Source organism: Ahaetulla prasina, chromosome 7 (assembly GCF_028640845.1).
Source record: "Ahaetulla prasina isolate Xishuangbanna chromosome 7, ASM2864084v1, whole genome shotgun sequence".
Lineage (NCBI taxonomy): Eukaryota > Metazoa > Chordata > Lepidosauria > Squamata > Colubridae > Ahaetulla > Ahaetulla prasina.
Window position 1 is genome coordinate 87,667,453 of NC_080545.1, and position 22,835 is coordinate 87,690,287.

A 22,835-nucleotide genomic window follows, 5' to 3' on the forward strand; every position below is an offset into this window, starting at 1 on the left:
AATTAAAATCTCCAAAACTGTTTCAGAAAACTTTTTCATGGCAATTTCGGTTTGGGTCTAGTAAGGCTCTCCATCTTGGAGAACAATAATACTTGCTGTAAAAAGCTTTAATCATAGAAATAGATTTGTAAACTCAAAATTTATTGCACTCTGTATTTACAGGTAGTCCTTGACTTCCAACAGTTCTTTTAGTGGCTGCTTGAAGTTACAACAACAGCAAGTTACAACAACGCTTAAAAATGACTTGACCGTTTTTCATAAAAATTTCATATTCACGTTTCAAAAATTACGACCATTATACCATCCCTGTGGTCATGTGTACAAAATTCAGATGTTTGGCAACTGACTCATATTTATGACAGTTGTAGTGCCCCGGGGTCATGGGATCTCCTTTTGCGACCTTCTGACAAGCAAAATCAATACGGAAGCCAGATTTGTTTAACAACCGTGTCACTAACTTAATAACTGCAGTGATTCATTTAACAACTGGGGCAAAAAAGGTCATCAAATGGGGCAAAACTCAACAACTATCTCACTTAGCAACATAAATTTTGGACTCAGTTGTGGTTGTATGTTGAGGACTACCCATGTATGAAAGGAATATTTCCCATAGTTATATTTTGTACAGTAGCAGCGTGTTGTGGCCCACCAGCGGCCAGCAGATCTGCCCACAGATTCGGACAGTGAGGAGGTTGGGGAGGAAAATGGGCCAGTCCTGGAGTGGGCAAGGCTCTGACGAGTGCTCTGCGTCAGAGGCAGAGATGGAGCCAGGACCATCTGAAAGTTGTCAGCTGCCTTTGGAGTCTGATCTCAGTGGGGCAGAAGAACAGGTGGAGCCTGTTCCCAGTGTGCGCATGTGCAGAGCTGCCAGGAGAAGGGAATAGCTAAGGAACAAGGGTCAACTCGGGAGGAAAGACACAGGTGGATGGTGAATGGCCCCTCCCATAGGGAATAAAGAGGAGCGAAAGGGGAGGGGAGTTTGCAGGAGACAATTAGTTCAATTAATTAGAGTGAAGATCTATTTCTGACTTCTTGCCAAGTATTGTCTGCTACAGTGTGGTGTTTGGAAGATATTGGCTTGGCAGCTCTCCAAGCCTGATAAAGGTCTGTAGTTATGAAATCTTTTGAAAGACTGCTGGCCTGAACTTTTCTGGAGAGAAATTCCCTTTAAACTAAATAAAAGGGGTTTCATCAGGATGAGGAGTCGGCTTCGTGCTTTTGGGAAGCCTAGGTCAGAACACAGGTTTCAATCAATCTGAAAAGTTCAAATAGTGTAGGGATTTATAAATAAGAGCCATTCAATATGAATCTCTAAAGGCTTTTAAGCTTATGGTTCCTGGTAGTTAAGAGCTGCTATTGTAGTTCCTAAGGTCTTCTTCACTGACTGGAGTCTTAGAGGAAGCAATGAACATTAAGTCATTTCTAGCATATCTGAAAAAGAGCAAAAATTATTAATATGTCTCAAACAAAGCAGAAGTTCAATTGAGCTTGGATATAAATTTTTTTGAGAGGGTTCCATAAACCCTGCTGAGAGGCATCATCAAGTTGAATGGGTGATCACTGTGGAAATTAGACTGTTGGGCTGGTGGGGTCTTTTGACCAATCCATTCATGGTTGGTAGAGAGAAGAAGGCAAAAATATTTTTGAAGCTTCAAAAATATTTGAAAATTGATTCTTTCTCATCTCGTCTCTTTTCTAGGCTAAAGCAGGGGAGGGCTGCTGGAGGTTCGCAGGGGTTTGGGAGAACCTCTAGCTAAGATTCTGTGCAGTTCAGAGAACCCCCAAATCCCTCTCCTGGCTGGCCCCTCCCACCCTGCCCCTCCTAGGAATGCCCACGCGGCCCGTTTTGGATGCAGGTAAGTGCAGGTTGCGCGTAGAGGCTCAGGGAGGACGAAAAACAGGCCTACCGGACGTTCAAGAGATTTTGGAGCCTGGGGAGGCAGTTTTCTCCCTCCTGGTGGCTCGAGGAAAGCCTCCAGAGCCCAGGAAGAGCAAAAACGCCCCCCGCCCCCATGGTGCAGGAGGCTGACTAGTCTCCAGGGCCACACCTATCCAGCAACTGGGCAGAGAACCCCTTGCTAAAAATTTTGAAGCCCACCCCTGGGCTAAAGCCCACCCAAGAAACTGAACATATGTCCTCTGTAAGAGTCTTCGTGTACAACAATGGTCTTTAGTCTTCTGGAGAGAAGATGGATTATTGAAGAAAGAGGTTGACATTCAGATTCAGAGTTTCCAAACAGACTGTCTGGTTTTCAGCCGGAGGTCTTTTTTTACTTTAGGCAGTAGGAAGTATTGTGATGGAGTATTCCATGGAAATGACCTATTACGAAGCCACATTTCTGCCCCTTATCGGTTCTGTGAACTAAATCAGATGTTATAGCAATATTATACTTGACCTTAGGAGATAACTTAGCTTGTATAATTTCCTTTAGAAGGTCATAAAGAGCCTCTGGGAATTCAGCTAATCCAAGAGGGACCTCACGAAATGCCCTGCATTCTCTTGATACAAAATCCGTTTGAAATTAGTTAGTCAGGCATCACGTGGTGCTCAGGATAGATCGCTATATTATCACACTAAAGTACCGTAAGTTGAGTTAGGCCATTGCATTTGACTTCTATAGATGAGAATATTTAATCGAACTAACACAAAAAGAACCCTGCAGGCATCGACATAGCCACAAGAATGATCGTTCCATTTTCAGAGTCTTTACTTTTATCTCAATGCTTAATAATACAGGGTTGGTTATGTGTTGTGTTTCTGGATTAAATTCCATAGTTCCAAATATGCTATCTGGGTAGACATCATATTAGATGGTAATTCTTGGTTCCAGATCTCTAACTTTAGCCAGGAATACAGTAGAACCATAATATTATAGCGCACTCTGTAAGGCTGCCCTTGAGAATGCAGTCGGGTCGGAGGGAGTGTGTGTTACCCTTTGTAGAGTCAAGTAGAGAGAAAGAGTAGAGAATTTTGTCTAGGGAGATTCTCAATCATCGAGATCATGGTTTGTCCCGAAGGTGCTTTTCAAAAGACAACTGGACTTTCTTAGAAAGAATTTTATGATCAAAAACACTTTAGCAGACATTCTTCTCGAACTCAGTGTGACTTTACGCCTCAATCATGTGATTCGGGATTAAAGGCTGTCTATGAAATACCATTTGAGATGGTTTAGCCAGAATCAGTCCAAAATCAGGGGGATCAAGGTCTGGAAAAATTGGCAGGATCCGATCGTTAAATCCCCTGTACTCTTGAATTTCCTTCCGAGGGTCTTTGAAGCAGAGTACAGAAAGTTTGCGATTCAAATCAGGGGCATGCCTCATTAAAGTCAATGTGTATGCTGTTTGTATTAATGACACATGTGTTTGTCATTCCTAATGGGGAGCCGAAACAGGTGGATGCAATGTTATATTACTCCCTGGGAGCCCTCATAAAACCAGAATTGAATATAGCAACCAAGTCCTCCAAGACTTCACAGCCAGTGATTAGGATCGGATGTCAATGGACGCATCAAATTCCTCAGAACATCAACATGAACAGAAATAGGCCTTGAAACATTTTGTGACTTTTCTCTTATGTTTACTCAGACCTGTTAACTTTTACGTAGCCTTTATTTCTAGCTCCCTGCATGCTGGATGGGGTGAGATGTTTGGAATTCGTCCCCACGCCGCAAATGCAGTTTCGCATAGCATCCTCTGCAATTGGTTTAATTATGCATCAGGCCCCTCTGTTGAAGAGGATGAACGTTCATTAAGAAGCTAGGAAAGTGTCATACAGGCATGTATATCATTTGATATCTGATCACTGAGGCTTCTCACTTGATGAACCGAATTTGTCAACTGTACCGCAGAACAGTTTATCTTTTCGAGGTGACAGGAAAGCTGTAGCTGTGTTGTTTGATCCGTGCTGGGTGTTTCATCGCATACTTATTTTGATTTACAGCATCATTTTATACACCTGGTGGACTCATTCGAATCTTGAGTGTGTATCTCTGAGTGGAAACCAAGAAATTTCCAAAGACCCTGATCGTTTGAGTAGACACCCCTTTCTCTGAAAGTAAAGGGACCCATAACAGAAGAATATGAATATATTCTATAAAAGTCAATGACAACACCCATAATTTTAATTTCCTAAATTATATGCAAAAATTTCACTTTTAATTAGGCTAATCAGAAGCAAAGATAGGCTAAGTGGGACCTATTAATAAGGCATTTCTGGTGGAAAACATATGCTATGATCACTGCTAAAACTGCAACTATATTTGAATCAATTAGTTTCATTGTTTTTTGATCATATCAAGAAATGATAAAAATATTACGAAGAGGGGAAAAAAACTCAAAATAGATTGTTTCTGCAAATCAACCTCAATATGTTCTAAATACAGGTAATCCTTCACTTACAACAGGTCATTTAGTGACCATTCAAAATTACAGTGGCACTGACTTATGACCACTTGTCATACTTACGATAGTTGCAGCATCCCCATTGCCACATGATTTACATTAAAATGATTGACAAGTGGTTCACATTTATGATGGTTGCAGGGTCCCAGAGTCATGTGATCACCTTTTGCGACCTTCTGACAAGCAAAGTCAATGGGGAAACTAGATTCACTTAACAACCATATTACCAGAGGTGGACTTCACATAATTTAACAACCGGTTTGCCTAGTGCAGAACTGAAAATGTGAGTGTGCGCTTTCAAACACACCTCAGGCAGCTGCAGTGAGTAAAGCGGGTAAGGCACAGAAATCAGCTGGGCTGCGTGGGCGGGGTGAGCAAGCCAGCGAGTGAGATATATAGGCTGGGATAGCACCGGAGCAGGTGGCCGGACCCAGCTGGTTCACCCAAACTAGTCCGAATCGGCAGGAGCCCACCTCTGCATATTACTACTTTAAGAACTGCAGTGATTCATTTAACCGTGCTGGCGAGAAAAGTCATAAAATAGTGCAAAACTCACTTAACAAATGTGTCACTTAACAACATATCTTTTGGGATTAATTATGGTCACTAGTTGAGGACTACCTGTGGCCTTTCCTCTTCTGGATGGTCTTTGATATGAAGGATATAGATATGAAGGATATAGGATATAGTTTTCCTCATAATATTTATTTAGGATATAGTTTTCCTCCTTCCACTTATGACTGTATGACTGTAACTTTGTTGCTTGTATCCTTACGATTTATACTAATATTGAGGTATTTTATTGTGAGCAGAGGAGGACTCTTGTGAAATATCTCTGGACTCTCTTGATTGCATTTATGTCCGATATTCAGTGCGGGTTCCAGACAGATGAGCTGTATTCAAGAACTCGTCTAGCAAAGGTTTCATATGCTCTAGTTAGTAGTACAATATTACCAGAGAAGAAGGTATGCAAGATTAGGTTAACAACTCTTAGTGCCTTTTTGGCAATGCTGTTACAGTGGGCTCTGGCACTTAGATCTTTAGAAATGAGTATTCCAAGGTCCTTGACAGAGTGAGGGTCATCTATAAGGTCATGTCCATCTAATTTGTATTTTACGTTTTGATTTATTTTATTTTATTTGCCAATGTGCAAGACAGAGCATTTGTTGGTTGAGATTTGAAGTTTTTTTATTTTTTTATTTTTTTATTTTTTTTATTTTATTTGCATTTGCATTTATATCCCGCCCTTCTCCGAAGACTCAGGGCGGCTTATACTATGTTAGCAATAGTCTTCATTCTATTTGTATATTTATATACAAAATCAACTTATTGCCCCCAACAATCTGGGTCCTCATTTTACCTACCTTATAAAGGATGGAAGGCTGAGTCAACCTTGGGCCTGGTGGGACTAGAACCTGCAGTAATTGCAGGCAGCTGCTGTTAATAACAGACTGCATTAGCAGTCTGAGCCACAGAGGCCCATTCACTTTGGGCCACTTGTTAGACCAATCTGACATATGGTCAAGGTCTTTTTGAAGGGTAGTTGCATTGTCTGTAGTGTTGAATAGCTTAACATCATCCCTTAGCAAAGTGATCTTGGAGATCTTCTGCTCCAACCCCTGATCAAAATCCTGTACCATTTCAGATAAATGGTTGCCCAGTCTCTTCTTAAAAAAACTCCAGTGTTGGAGCACCCACACCTTCTGGAGGCAAGTTGTTCCACTGATTAATTATTCTAACAATTATATTAATTTATACAACACAGCTACAGCTTTCCTGTAATGTAATTTCATTACAGTAACTTCCAGTTATCTGTCCTTCAGAAGACATTGGGCAGCCATTGGTCTGACATCGTATAGGGTCTCCGGCTTGAGCAAGCAGTTAGACTAGAAGACCTCCAAGGTCCCTTCCAGCTCTGTTATTTTGTTGTGGACCCTGCTCTGTGGAATGGTCTCCCCCCTGAGATTCAGCTAATCTGGATTCTGTTAGCTTCTAGGAAGGCTTTGAAAACTTGGTTGATCCCTGAATATTAAATTCAGAATGCTAGCTGAGTTCATCTTGGGAAGTGAAATAAACACCAACACATCCTAATTGTGTGTTTGATTATTCCTGTTGATTTTTCACTGCTCGTCTCATGGAGACGTTATAATTTTACTTTTATCCTTCTACACCACCTGGAGTTCCATGTTTGTGGATTGGATGGCCATACCCATCCAAGCAAGCAAGCAAGAAGGCGGCAGTATTCACCCAAGGGCGATATCACACGACTGTGATCCTCCTGTCTCCACACGTGTTTCTTGAGCATCAGCAAAGACTTACATTCTGGCCATGACACCACTGCAGAAGAACTGCGGAGAGGAGACCTTAAAATAAGAACGTTTTCTTTCCACCGCTGAGTTCGTGAATATAATGCCTTCTGAAATGCTGAATGTGTTTGCTGAAGGGGTTGCAATAAACCCAAATGTCAAGCTCTGTAGAGCTGTGTGGAAAAGAAATGATATCTTGAAATTGGCCTGAATTAATCTACTAATCAACCTGCAAACTATCCCCCAGAAGACAGGAAGACGGCATAAAGACAGGAGCCTAGGTGCTGAGAGGAATTCATGTTACTGTTCCACGCGCGATACCAGCAAAGCTGTGCTGAAATGACTGGAATCAATTTATAACAGAGAGTTACTGACCTTTTAAAAAGGTTGCCAGCCCATTTATATATCTCCTGTGGTGCTCGCCTCCTTTATTCATGCTTAGCATATGCTGTCACTCTTGCAACATTACCTCTCTGTTCCTTGTTAACTTTCTTTCGAGTATGTTCAGTGCATAGGCCTGTTGAACTACCTTTGAGGCACTGTCAGCTGAAAAGAAAAGGAGAGAAAGAGAGAGGGGGAGAGAAAGGGAAGAGTAAATATATGGCTTTCCTTTTAGGGGAACATCATTGCTCTAATTTGAAGAATACTCAGATTGCTGGTTGAAAGGGAGAAGAACGTACATATTTAACCGGAGAAAAGATACCATAGGAGAAGAGTAGGCAGAACTGGGGAGAGGAGTTAAATGTATCATCAGCTTAAAGTTATTGCATTCCCACAAGCAGGAGCATGGTAGCTCATGTGGTTAAGAAGCTGGGGTGGAGGTTAGCAAGTCCGCGTTCAAGACCCGAGTGCTGCTGTGAGGCAGGGTGAGCTCCCGTCCTTTGCTCCAGCTCCTGCCATGGAAATTAAAGGCGCTCCCAATTGGGTATCCCACAGGCAATAGTTATGACATCAGCTAATCCTTTCAACCCAGAAATGCCTGTGTTCTGACACGAGTGCAATGCAATTCCCACAAGTGCTTCAAGCCCAACCTCTTCTGAATTCAGTTTAACTTTAGTTGACCAGATTCTTATGCATTGGCTTGAATAAATCTTCGATGTTGCGATCTTACAAATGGTTCTAATGCTTTGCAGCTGACATTTATAGAATAGAATAGAATAGAATTTTATTGGCCAAGTGTGATTGGACACACAAGGAATTTGTCTTGGTGCATATGCTCTCAGTGTACATAAAAGAAAAGATACATTCATCAAGGTACAACATTTACAACACAATTGATGGTCAGCTAAAGTTTTTTTTTTTTGTTTACATTTATACCCCGCCCTTCTCCGAAGACTCAGGGCGGCTTACAGTGTAAGTTCAACATTACACTGGTGCCAGATAAGGGTCAATGGAATTCAGGAGGGTTGGATTTGGTCATTGTGTTGCTTGTGGGAACACAATCACCCTAAGCTGATGATACACTTAATTCTGCCCTCTCCCCAGCTCTGTCTGCTTTTCTCCTACAGATACCCAGATATCGGGCACAAAATTAAATGGATTTTAAGATAAAACTGCAGCTTTCATGTAAAAAACAAGCTAAGTTTCTAAGGAATTGTGATGGTTGATTGAAATTAGAATCTTCTCAAGAGCATGTAGAGGAATATTTAAGTGCAAATGGGATTCTCATTCAGATCACTTCTGGATTAGGCTTGTCAATTTTCATTTGCAAAACTCCCTCCAAAGTGACAAAATAATTAGGCTTGAAAATATCTCGAGCACATGGAAGTATCGCATGAAAAACAAATGGAGTGATTGTTAAGTAACGTGTTTCTCTTCGTAGAAACCGGCATGCATTGTGCAAAAGCAGCAAATAGCAATAGCACTTAAACTTATATATTGCTACACAGGCCTCTCTAAGTGATTTACAGAGTCAGCCTATTGCCCCCAACAATCTGAGTCCTCATTTTACTGACCTCGGAAGGACAGAAGGCTGAGTCAACCTTGAGCCAGTGAGAATCGAACTGCCGAACTTCTGACAGCCGGCAGTTAGCAGAAGTGGCCCGCAGTACTGGATTCTAACCACCGCACCACCACATTAGGGCATAATCTGCAGGTTGCAAAGGCATTATTACAGTATTATGAATTTGTTGGATGCACAAGGTAGACCTGGAATCAAAGACAATGCTGAGAATTGGATAAAGCTTGTCTTAATACACAGTTGAGGTTAACTTGATGCAACCAAAGAACGAGTATATGCACAGACCTTGAGTATATGCACAGACCTTGAGCCAACTCTTCTTTCTTCCTAGGTGAAGAGAAAGCAAAGGCAAACCACTTCCAAAAATATTGCCAAGAAAACTGTAGGGACTTCTCGGGGTAGCCCCTAAGAGTCAAGTGAAGTTGACTCTTGTATGAAGCATACAAGACATTATAACAGTGTCAATAGCACTAGCACTTAGACTTATATACCGCTTCACAATGCTTCACCACCGTCTCTAATGGTTTACAGAGTCAGCATATTGCCCCCACCAATCTGGATCCTCATTTTATCCACCTCGGAAGGATGGAAAGCTGAGCCAACCTTAAGCCAGTCAGGATCGAACTCCTGACAGTGGGCAGAGTTAGCCTGCAACACTGCCCTTTAACCGCTGCGCCACCACAGCTCAAGCTACCTACTCTACAATATTACAATATTATTACTAGATTCTTATGCCATCTTTGTATATCATAGTACTAGGGAAAATATGGTAAATGACATCCAGAATGAACTGGGAGCCAAAGGGTCTTTTCTATGATCAAAGACTATAGCTATGAATAATGGATTTCCCACCTTGGCAAGTGGGTGGCCAAGATGATCTTTGATGTGGCTTCAAAATCAACACTCTTAAGTTTTAGTGCTTTTACATTTAGAAAAAAAAAAGATGAACTAATGATGTACTTCCCTGCTACCTGGAAATTAGGCTCCACTGCACATAATTGCCATCGTTCCTGATTAAATAGGCACAGGGTGCCAACGAATGGACAAACAAAGAAAAAGGCTCATCAAATTATAACTATAAAGCAACCCCCTGCAATAATTAAAATAAATATTTTAATTCCTACTAAAATCACCAGATTCCACACTAGCTTAGCGTTTTTGCACAGGGAGAGAGTAAGAATACCAAATCTCAAGTGCTTTTGAATAACTTCAAGGAATTAAAAAGGGATCGTGGGAAAATCCACGTTTTCTTCCAGGGCTTTTGATCCTCCTGTCCTTGTTTCCTTTGTAAATTTTGTTTCTTAAAAAATGGACTCTCTTATGAGTAGTTACTTCTAAACTAAACTAAAGCTTTTCTAAATTCTTTTTCAAAATCCTCCACTTATGACGGTTCACTTAACGACAATTCAAAGTTATGACAGACCTCATATGCTTACAATCAGGTCCAATGGCCACACACCCTCATCACATGACTGCATTTTGGCTTTTCGGCAACTGGCTTGCATTTACAGCCACTTGCAGTGTCTCATGGCCACACGACTGGGCTTTATGATGTTTTTGATTAAAACTGGCATTTACTTCTGGCTGTAAGCTAAGCCTAGAGAAAGGGTCAAGTACGTTATTAGTTTGGAGTCCTTTTGTGTCCACAAAAGATTTAACAACAACAATAACAACAACAGAGTTGGAAGGGACCTTGGAGGCCTTCTAGTCCAACCCCCTGCCCAGGCAGGAAACCCTACACCATTTCAGACAGATGGTTATCCAACATTTTCTTAAAAATTTCCAGTGTTGGAGCTGTTGTGTCTCGTCCAATCTCACCTCAGCCGGGGTCTTCTTATCTGCTTCCGAACACGGAGGAATGTTCTAGTATGCCTCCCGGCCCCAGCCCTGGCTCCATGCCCAGACAGGCTGAAGAGGAAGAAATACCTCCAGCCCCCAGCTCTGGCTCTATGCCCAGGCAAACGGAGCAACTAGACTCCTCCCCCTCCTCCACAGCATGTGAGCCTGAGGGAGGTCTATTCCCAACAGCTGCCGACTGGAGTGACCCTCGCATCAGAAGACTTGATAGGTGGAGGCAACAGAAGGAAGGGAGGGGCAGGCCTGGATAAGTGCTGAGTCATGGAGCCACACCCCATGGCCTATACAAAGGATCTGCTTTCTGGCATTCTCTGAGTCAGGCAAAGTCTAAACATATCTTGCTGAAGTCACTTTCTGGTCTCCTGCCTGCCCTGAGGACTTTGCTAGGACTTTGGCAGAGCTGCAGAGGCACACCTGATTCGGATTTCCCTGACCCGGCCGTCAGCAGAGGAGTGGGACACGACAGGAGCATTCACAACTTCTGCAGGCAAGTCGTTCCACTTATTAATTGTTCTAACTGTCAGGAAATTTCTCCTTAGTTCTAAGTTGCTTCTTTCCTTGATCAGTTTCCATCCATTGCTTCTTGTTCTACCCTCAGGTGCTTTGGAGAACAGCCCGACTCCCTCTTCTTTGTGGCAACCCCTGAGATATTGGAACACTGCTATCATATCTCCCCTAGTCCTTCTTTTCATTAAACTAGACATACCCAGTTCCTGCAACCGTTCTTCATATGTTTTAGCCTCCAGTCCCCTAATCATCTTTGTTGCTCTTCTCTGCACTCTTTCTAGAGTCTCAACATCTTTTTTACATCATGGCGACCAAAACTGAATGCAATATTCCAAGTGTGGCCTTACCAAGGCATTATAAAGTGGCACTAACACTTCACGTGATCTTGATTCTATCCCTCTGTTTATGCAGCCCTTTATCCAACCCTTCTTGAATTCCATTGACTCTTATCTACCTTGACCATTTGCCCTGACCATTAGTAGTCCAGATTCTTGTCTAGAGATAGAATAGAATAAAATTGTGCTCATTTGAATAATGAGCAGAATGGAGTCCATTAAATGGCTTGTGTGGTGTGTTGTTGCAAATTATTTTGTTAATTTTTTATTTGATTATTTCTTCTGTTACTTTTTTTTAATACATATGAAGTTTTTATATTCCTGTAAGCCACCTTGAATCACCATAGGCCAGTGGTAGTCAATCTGGTCCCTACTGCCCACTAGTGGGCATTACAGCTTTCATGCTGGGTGGTAGGGGTTTTGTCCAATACTGAATCACTTTCCTTTTTTTAAATTTAATTGACTTTAAAAAAAAAGTCATAGCATTATTTAAAAACATTTTCATTAGGTTTTCATAAAATTCCCCGTGACAATTTAAATTTCTGAAAATATACTATTTGTATCACCCACGCATAAGTTTAGTTCGCGTTACGTAAGTGAAACTAAATGGCGCTATAGTGCAACCGCAAAGAAAAGAGCCTCATCCCAGAATAGCTTGCGCATCTCCCCCCACTCCACCCAGCTGTAACAGACAAGCAGAGCTGGTAGCTGGCGCCTCCCCCCAACTTACTTTACAAATCACCATTACTGTGGAACCGGTGGGTGGTTAGAAAATTTTACTACTAACAGAGATACAAAAGTGGGCGGTAGGTATAAAAAGGTTGACTACCCCTGCCATAGGCAAATAGGTGGCAATATAAATTTTATAAATAAATAGATAGATAGATAGATAGATAGATAGATAGATAGATAGATAGATAGATAGATAGATAGATAGATAGATAGATGATAGATAAATAAATAACTCTGGTTTCTGATTTCTTGCATCTGATTTTTCAGCAAAACTGTCAATAGCAAACCATTGGTTACTTAATGACCGTGGCAATTGCTTAATGACCACAAAAAAGGGCATAAAATCAGTCATGTGGATGTCCTGTTTTATGACCATCCCGACTTATAACCTGGATGGACAGAGTCCATTACAGTTGTAAATGGAGGATGACCTGCATTGCTCATGAGATTGAGAAAAAGAAAAGTTTTCATTGCCTTTTGTAATCCTAAACTTGACTGACTCAATGAAAGGGACCGAAAGAAGATACATAGAGATTGTAAGAGATTGTTCTCGCTCATGGAAAGGCAGCGAGATCAACAGATTTTTCTCATTTCTAGCCTAGAATGGTCACAGACAGAAATAGACGTTTCATCTTGGAAAAGAAATTTTCATCGCCTAACCAGTGACTCCCTTTGTACTCATTATAGCAAAACAGAAGTATTTTCTGATGTCGGGGGAGAAAGGAGTTGAAAGCTAAGTGTTTGCGTATGATGGCAATTAAAATCTAAAAAGATGCTTTTCCCAGCTGTTGCTTTTGAACTTGTCCCATGTCAGTGGCAAGGAGCCAGCATTCAATTAAGATTTTGCATTTTCAAAAACAGCATGTGATGGGTTGCATTATGTCACTAATTCCCTTTAAATTAATATTTAAAGGAAAAAAACAACATTGAAGCAGTAACAGGTGTGGTAGAACATCAATGGTTAAACTTGGCTGTCACAGAAAATAGGGTTACCCTATTTGTTTGGAACTCAAAAGTAAAATAAAAGAACAAAAGAACAAAATCAAAAATCAAACTACCATGAATTCTAGTTCGGACTGTTAAACTACTTCCAAAAATCTTGCCAAGAAAACTGCTTGATCTCCTCCAGAGTGTTGCCCAGAATCAAGACTAACTCAAAAGGCACGAACATATATTATTTAAAATCTATATATAATTCATCAGGGCAAATAACTATATACTGATATTTCAAGATCTAGAGTCAGGAATTTTACTACTTAATGTAATTTAAGATTTAACTATCAAAGTCAAATTAAGTTCCAATTTTTCCCCCTATTGCATGAATAAATTCTTCAGATCAAATTTGGGTAAAAAAGACCACACCAACAAAATGTTCATCTAACAATCAAAGTTATTGTCACAGCCCTTGGCATTCTCTGAGAAATTTATCCTACGTTCATTGATAGTCATGCAAATTCTTCTCACTTGTTTACAGACAAAACTCAACCAACCAACTGTTAAGGGAATGTTTCTAGGCAAATTACATATGATTTTTTTTTAAACTAAGGATCCTTTTTAAAGAAACTTGTTGATTAAAAAAATACTTTACCAAATCATAAGTCTGGAAGAATTGAAACTGACCTCCTATGTGGTAAAAAAATGTGAATTGTAGCATCCCCACTTAATGACTTTCTGATTTACATTGCGATAAATCCTGTAAAAGGGAGCCTATTCACCAAGGGAAGTTTGCTGATAAACTGATGCCATTCTTCCCCTTATTTACCAAGTGGACATCCACCAAAAATTACGATTAATAGCATATGGGTTGATTTTATGACATCAAGAAGGCATTACCTATAAGTCAATGAACACTTGACTTATTTGAAGGCATTGCCTTAGGGAGGATAAATAGAATTTTAGTATTATATTCAAACTAGATTACTCCTTTTTTTTAAAAAAAAATGACCGTGTAATCCCTAAATTCGGAGTAGAGGTGGGAAGACTAGCTGAGCATTTACTGACCGGATGCTCTCCCTGACACCATGCAGAGTTCACAGTAGACATTTTTTTTCTTTGCACCCTAAGAAAGAAACTTCTGCCGCTATCTAGGATTGAACTCTCAGCCTTCCGAGAGGGCAGAGAGTGCCTTCACCACTAGGCCATCACATAGCTCATGTTCAGATTAGATAGAGAAACTGAAAAAACAGAGTAGAAGAGGAAAATAGGATAACACATCAATTCCATTGGAAAGAACATTCCGTGGATGAACAGATTCATGACATCTCCAAGAGTTAAGCATGATTCACAAATATTTGACTAATGTTTTTCTCTTCCTTCCTTCCTTCCTTCCTTCCTTCCTTCCTTCCTTCCTTCCTTCCTTCCTTCCTTCCTTCCTTCCTTCCTTCCTTCCTTCCTTCCTTCCTTTCCTTTCCTTTCCTTTCCTTTCCTTTTTTTATTTATTTTGTTTTAACCTGCCTTTATTAGTTTCTACAAATAACTCAATGCCACGAACATATCCAACACTCCTTCCTCCTCCTGTTTTTCATGCAATAGCAAATCTCTCTCTCTCTCCCACTCTTCCTCCCTCTCTCTCTTTCCCTCCCTCTCTCCCTCTCTCCCCCTCCCTCCCTCCCTCACTTTCTCTCTGTCTCTCCCTCCCCCTGCTCTCTCTCCCCTTCCTCCCTCCCACCCTCCCTCTCTCCCCCTCCCTCTCTCTGTCACTCTCTCTCTCACACACACACACACTAAATTAATACGCTAGGTGCTTTGCAGCCACTGTGGTTTTTCCATTGATCCTGGTCAGCTTGTTTACACTGTTTTGGCAACTTGCTGATGTACCTTTCCCTGGGGATACAGCAGGGGTTAATTGCTGTTAAACTCTCAGTGCCAAGAAATGGTTCACACTCCCTGCTACATTAAAGATGACACTAATAAGGAAAGAGTGCCCGGGATTGTTCCGTGTTGGAAAATTGGAGTTGTGGCGACAGAAACTTGGAGCCGAGTTGATGTAATAGGAAGACCATAATGTAATTAGAACTGCTGAACGTGTGTCATTCCGAGTTAAAACGATACATTAATGAATCAAAATAGGTGATAGAGTATTGCTCTTTCAGCAGACAGAGGTGTTTTCAAGGTTAGATTGCCTTTAATTTAATAATCAGCAAAATGGATATTCCTCCAATTATATAAAAAAATTGACTTGAAGGGTTTTGAGAACATTTGCTTCCCGGTACCAAATCAAGGAGTCAGGCAGGAGATGGGTGCTGCGGGGGCAGAAAAGGGGCAGAAGATTGTTAGATATATCTCTATTGAACTCCATGCAGGTTTATTTTATTGCATAAATAAGTTTTATTGCGTGGACATAAAGTGGCTTCTTCCACAACCTGCTATTTTATTTAGCTGTTTCCCCGCTAGCCCCCCCCCCATCACTACTCTGGCCTCAATTTGCTAAGAGAACAATCATATGTCATTAAAATACATTAGCAGAATCGCCCAGAGGAATAGAAAATGCAAATATAAATATAGCATGATAGAAGACTGGGATGTAGCTAATAAAAATAAACAGGCGTGCATCCACATTTAAAAATGCAAAAAGGGATTTGCGCCATTTGCTGACCGGAGTGAATTATACGTAAGTTGGCAATGCAGAGAAGGTTGGATTCCCACATTAAATGTTAAAAGGTTGGTTTTTTTTCCCTCACTGATGAGAATAAACTGGAGAAGTATGAAACTCTCCCCAAGTCTGTCCATACCAGGGGTGGGTTCTACTTACTTTTACTACCGGTTCACAACAGGAGCACACGCACTTCTGCGCATGCACAGATCGTCAATTATGATGTCTGGGCGGGTGGACGGAGCCTCCTGCCACTTTTACTACTGGTTCTCAAAAACCCGACAGAACCGGGAGCAACCATACCTCTTTCTTGGCTTTCTCTCTTCTTCTCCTATCCTGTTGTGCAGAGAAGAGCATCAAAGATGATCTGGAGGCTAAATCATACGATGAACGGTTGAGGGAACTAGGCATGTCTAGCTTATCAAAGAGAAGGATTAGAGGAGACATCTTTCAGTACTTAAGGGACTGTCGTTAAGAAGAGGGAAATGATTTATTGTCCAAGGCACCAGAGGGCAAAACAAGAAGTAATGGGTGGAAGATCGTTAAAGAGAGAGCCAACCAGGGATGAAATCCAGCAGGTTCTGACAGATTCTGGAGAACCGGTAGGGGAAATTTTGAGTAGTTCGGAGAACCAGCAAATGCCACCTCTGGCTGGCCCCATATACAAATGGATGAAGACTATTGCTTAACATAGTGTAAGTCGCCCTGAGTCTTCGGAGAAGGGCGAGATATAAATGCAAATTTTTTTAAAAAATTGGAGATTTTGCAATATTCTTCCCCCAGGAGTGGGGTGGGAATGGGGATTTTGCAATATCCTTCCCCTGCCACACCCACCAAGCCACACCACGCCCACTAAGTCACGCCCACAGAACCAGTAGTAAAAAAAAATGGATTTCACCACTGGATCCAACTTAGAAGTAAGGAAAAATTTCCTGACAGTGAGAATAATTAATGGAATAGCTTGCCTCCTGAAAACGTGGATGCTCCATTACTGGAGGTTTTCAAAAATAAACTGGAAAACATTTGACCCAGATGGCATACAGTCTCCTGTCTTGAGCAGGGGGTTGGAGTAGAAGACCTCTGAGGTTCCTTTCAGTCCTATGATTTTATGTTCTAATGCAGGGCAGGGGCGAAATCTACTTACCTTCCCTACTGGTTCGGAAGTGCACACTGGTTCGCTATTTAAGTGTTTCAAAACTTCCTTATTTGTTCTATTAAAGGTAATACAACAAGAGATTACAGTATCTGTAGGGTGATGAATGCATGGCCATGCATGTATACAGTACATTCACAAGTGTGTGTATGCGTTCATTCACCTGGGTGGTTCTTTAATTTTATTCTGGGTATGGGATCTTGTGAATTATAGCCCTGCTTGAGGGATTCTTTGGAAATATAATGAACTGTGTCATATAATTCACTAGAAATTGCCAAGAAGTTATCACCTGTTATTGCTGATGACCAGGAAAAAGGGTGGTTGAGAAAGTTTGGGGGAAAGGGGAAAAAGCTTAAATCAGCAAATTGAGCTTAATGTACCTGTAACTTTATTCCACTTTCTCTCGTTAGGCTGTAGAAAGATTATTTTCAATGCAATTTTTCTTAGTCAAAAAGTGTTTAAAACCTTCTTCCTTTCCCCCCCCCAGTTCTATAAAAGAATCCATCTCTTTTGCATAGAAACAGACGTTCCTTCATGAAATAGGAAGGATTGCAGTAAAGTGTAAGTTTTGAGAATTTCAGAATGAGCTGATGTCCTCCAGGAGTATTTATTCATTATTTATATCCTGCCTTTATTATTTTTGCAAATAACTCAAGGTGGCGAAGAGATCCAATACTAGCTGGATACCTGTGCTTCGCTACGAAACTATGTGATTGGGCTTGATAAATCGACACAACTTGAAAATTAATGAGTAATTATGATTGGCCTCTCCTCTCCCCTTCTCTCCCTCAGCCTTGTCCCACAGAAGCCTCCCCTACCCTATTCCCTGGTTGCTGCTGTGAAAGTAAAAGTGAAAGTGAAACTCCACTCCTCTGCTTTTGTTTTGCATTTGGAACAGATTTCTTTTCAAGTGGGGAGGGGGAGTAGAACTCCTTAGCATCAGAGGGCTGTTTGGAAAGTGAAACGGCATTTGCTATGTGAGCAAGGAGATAGGAAGGAGCCTGGCCATGGCTTAGCTCAAGTGTTCTGTATTAAAGCTACTTCCTGCTGTGAAAGTAAAACTGAAAGTGAAACTCCTCTCCTCTGCTTGTGTTTTGCATTTGGAACAGATTTCTTTTCAGATGGGCAGGGGGAGTAGAACTCCTTAGCATCAGAATGTGTTTATTATAATATAGAAGATACTAATGCTCTGATGGTCATTTCAAAAAATCTTTTCTTAGCACCTAGAAGCCAAGAGGAACATACGTGGCAAATTTTAGGCTTTACAGTTCTGGAGATTTCGTGATTACGGTCTGAGTGATTTTCGCTTTTATATATATAGATACCTTGCTCCTCCTATTTTCCCCACAAAACCAATCTTGTTAGGCAGGTTGAGCTGAGAGAGAGACAGAGACTGGCCCAAAATCACCTAGCTGGTTTTTTATGCTTAAAGTGGGACTAGAACTCATAGTTCCCTGGTGATTAGCACAAAGTCACCCAGCCGGCATTCATGGCTAAGACAGGACTTGAATTCATAGTTTCTTGCTTTCTAGCCTGGTGCCTTAAACCTGATTCCCTCTTTGACAATTCCCAACTTACCCATATGACCAATTTCTTAAATGAATTTTCCGTCAGTGTTTGCAATATGAAACATTAAGTTTCCATTCAACACATATACACAAACACACACTTTAAAGATGGATTATGTCAGTTTTACCAAGTACAGGTAGTCCTCGACTTACGACTGCAATTGAGCCCAAAATTTCTGTTGCTAAGTGAGACATTTGTTAAGTGAGTTTTGCCCCATGTTGCGACCTTTCTTGCTACATTTGTTAAGTGAATCACTGCAGTTGCTAAGATAGTAACCCGGTTGTTAACTGAATCAGGTTTCCCCATTGACGTTGCTTGTCAGAAGGTCACAAAAGGTGATCACGTGACCCTGGACACTGCAACCAACATAAGTATGAGTCAGTTGCCAGGCATCTGAATTTTGATCACGTGGCCTTAGGGATGCTGTAATAGTTATGAATGTGAAAAATGGCCATAAGTCACTTTTTTAAGTGCCATTGTAACTTTTTTTTTTGAACTTTTTTTTCCCACCTGAACAACACCACACAATATTAATACAATCGAACGCGTCCAGAAATATTTTACTAGAAGAGTTCTTCGCTCCACTGTAAACAACAAAATACCTTATGCCACCCGACTTGAAATCCTGGGATTAGAAAATTTAGAACTCCGCCGACTCCGACATGACCATAACACACAGAATATCCTTCCTGTAAAAGACTACTTCAGCTTCAATCGCAATAATACAAGAGCAAACAATAGATTCAAACTTAATGTCAACCACTTCAAGTTTGATTGCAGAAAATATGACTTCTGTAACAGAGTTGTTAACGCTTGGAACTCATTACCTGACTCCATAGTCTCTACTCAAAATCCCAAAATCTTCAACCAAAAACTGTCTACTTTTGACCTCACCCCATTCCTAAGAGGACTATAAGGGGCGTGCATAAGAGCACAAAAGTGCCTACTGTTCCTGTTCTATTGTTCCCTTCATTATATCAAATTAACATAGTTGTTGCATTCTTTTGCTTATATATATATTTTTCTTATATGAGGTTTTGTTGTTTTATATCGATGTTTGTATACTGTTGTGACAAAATGAAATTAAAAAAAATATCTTTTTGAACAAAATATCAGCCAGGTACTTAGTCACATTCAGTTCAGTTTTCCTCAACATCTCTTATATATTTTTATCAATATATTTTCCGTCCCCTTTTTTAATTTCCCGTTTCACAATTCTCTTTAAAAGTTCTATCTAATCCTCCATTCCCAATTTAAATCTTTAATCAAATCTATCCCTTTTGTCCTCCCCTTTTGTCTTTTCCAGTTTATGTTAAACCCCTGTATTCCCATTTACTAATTTCCTTCTTTCAATCTCCATTGCCTCAGTATTACTTTTCAATAAACATTTTGAAGTTATTATTTTTAATCTCATAAAAAGAAATAAGAACAAAAAAAGAACAAGCAATCATTTCCTTTATTTCCAACAAAAAAGAAAGAAAGAAAAAACCCCTAGTATTTCTATCTCATTAACTTCTCAACCTTAAAATTCCTTGTTTTCTACTAGTTTCTTTCCTTCCACTTTCCATAACATCAGTGTTAGGTTCGGGAAGTAACGAGGCTGGAGACCAGGGTAGTGACAACAGCTCTTTAATATAGGGTGAACCCAGCAACAGGCTGGGGCAAAAACCTCTCCTTTTATACAGTTCTGCTGGAGGCTTCGTCCAATCAGCAACGTGCTGATTTCCCGCTCAAATATTTAAAGGCACAACTGTTAATACATAACACTCCTCCCCTCCCAGAAAACACTTGGTCTTATTTACATATTTATTCACATGTTATTTTTCGACGTAGTCACGCAAATAACCTGGGCGTCTCCTAGTTCTTTCTGACCTGCGCGGTTCAGTTCTGGGTGGTGTTTTGAGCTGGTCGGAGGGGCTGTTTTCTCCTCCCAGCTCTTCCTCTAGGCCATCGGGCTCTGGATTATTGGCCGACTCTTTTTCTTGGCCATCCGGCCTTGGATTAATTTTGGAATTTTCCTTGCTGTTTCCCTCGGGGACCTGATGGCGTCGCTGGAACTCTGGGACCTCAGCTAAGTCTTGCGCCTCCCCCGGGTCATTGTCGGCTGTGGATTCAAAGTGGTATTGGTCATTACCTGTCTCTGTTGGTTTGGTTTGGCCAGTTATTCGTTTCCTTAACTGATCTATGTGGCGCCGCCACATTCGGTTGTCTGGTAGCTCTACCACGTACGATTTTGGCCCTGTTACTTTTGTTACTTGTCCGGCGACCCAACTCGGGCCGTCCCCATAGTTTCGGGCCCACACCCGGTCGCCTATGCTCATTTCCCTTGTTTTTCCTAGCTCCCCCTTGTAACCCTCGGGTGTGTAATGGGGGTTCAAACGGTCAAGTGGGCACCGGAGTTTTCGTCCCATTAGCAATTCGGCTGGGCTTTTTCCCGTGGCTGTGCTTGGGGTTCTGTGCTGGACGGCTAGGAAAAAGTCTATTTTGTTTGCCAGTCACCTGGCTTGAGCCTGACAATGCCTCCTTAGCGCCCGGACGGAACGCCCTGCAAGGCCATTCGAGGCAGGGGGGAAAGGTGCAGAGAGGGCATGTCGGATGCCTTCCTCTGCCAGGTACTCTTCAAACTGGGCTGCCGTGAATTGGGGCCCATTGTCGGACACCAGAGTGTCCGCAACCCGTGAGTTGCGAATAGGTGGCGAGGGTTGCGATTACTGCTTCGGCTGTGGTGGACTTCATAAGTATGATCTCTAACCATTTGGAAAATGCGCCCACCACCACTAGGAACGTTTGGCCGTGAAAGGGCCAGCAAAGTCAATGTGGATTCTTGACCAAGGCCCTTGGGGCTTTTCCCATTCTCTGACTGGGGCTGTTGGGGTAGCGGTCTGGACTCTTGGCAAGCTTGGCATTTCCCTACCCTCTCAGCAATCTCTGCGTCCATGAGTGGCCACCATACATAGCTTCTAGCTAACCCCTTCATCCTTACGATGCCTGGGTGACCCTCGTGGAGGAGGTCCAATACCTTGCCCCTTAACTTAACAGGAATTATTACACGATCACCCCATAACAGGCACCCCTTGAGCCGAGAGCTCATCACGCTTTCTTAACAAATTCTTTGAACCGTTCGCCCGGCGCAGCGGGCCACCCTCTCTGTACCCAACCGAGTACAGTCCTTAACACAATGTCGGTATGATGCCCGAGCCACTTCCTTTGATGTGACTGGGCCAGAGTCCAACGAGTCAATAAGGAGGATGGGTGTCCCCGGAGTGGGGTCTTGATCGCCCTGGCAGTGGGCATCGGCTCAATGCGCCTGCATGCCCCACTTCTTTCCCGGTCGATGCTGCAGCTTGTATGAGTAAGCGGCTAAAATATAGTCCATCGAGTCAAGCGTGGCGAAAGTGCCACAGGCGTTGGCGGTCGCCAGCCAGTAATCCCAGTAACGGTCTGTGGTCAGTCACGATTTCAAAATTCCGCCCAAAGACATACTCATGGAATTTTTGACCCCTGATACAATGGCTAATGCTTCTTTGTCTAATTGGCTGTAGTTCCTCTCTGGGGAGGACATCGTTCTAGAGTAGAACGCTATAGGGGCTTCTGTGCCGTTTGGAAGTCTATGGCTGAGTACAGCCCCACCCCATAAGGGACGATCGCAAACCAGCACTAGGGGTAGTGAGTCGTGATATTGGATGAGCAGGCTATCACTTGAGAGCAGGTTCTTTACTGCTTCAAAAGCCCTATTTTCTGACTTTCCCAAGACCAAACAGTATTTTTCCCTAAGAGCCTATGCAGCGGTTCCATAGAACGGTTGCTTTGTTCTTCAAAAGACCGCGTAAAAATTAACCAATTCCAGGAATGCCTGCAGCTCTGCTTTGTTTTTGGGCGCTGGAGCCTTCCTAATTGCCTTAACTTTGCTCTCAGTAGGGTGAATTCCTTTCTTGTCTATCCGGTAGCCCAAGAAATCGACCGATTCGACCCCTATCTGACATTTATTTGTCTTGACTTTTAATCCGGCTGTCCGGAAAATGCTCAAGACCTTTCTTAACCGCTCCCCCAATTCCTCCATGTTTTCCCCTGAAATTAGGACATCATCGAAGTAGGGAACTACCCCTGGGAGCCCTTGCAGTAGTCGTTCCATCAGGTTTTGGAACAGCCCTGGTGCCACACTAACCCCAAATTGCAATCGGGTGCACTTGAATGCCCCCCTGTGCGTCACAATCGTTTGGGCTTCGGCTGTGCGGGCGTCTACTGGCAGTTGTTGGTAGGCTTGGGCCAAGTCTAACTTTGCAAAGACTTGCCCTTGCCCCAAAGAGTGTAATAAATGTTGCACTACGGGAACCGGGTACGCGCTTTTCTGTAAGGCTTTGTTAAGCGTCGCCTTGTAGTCAGCGCAAATTCTAATTGACCCGTCCGATTTGATGGGGGTGAC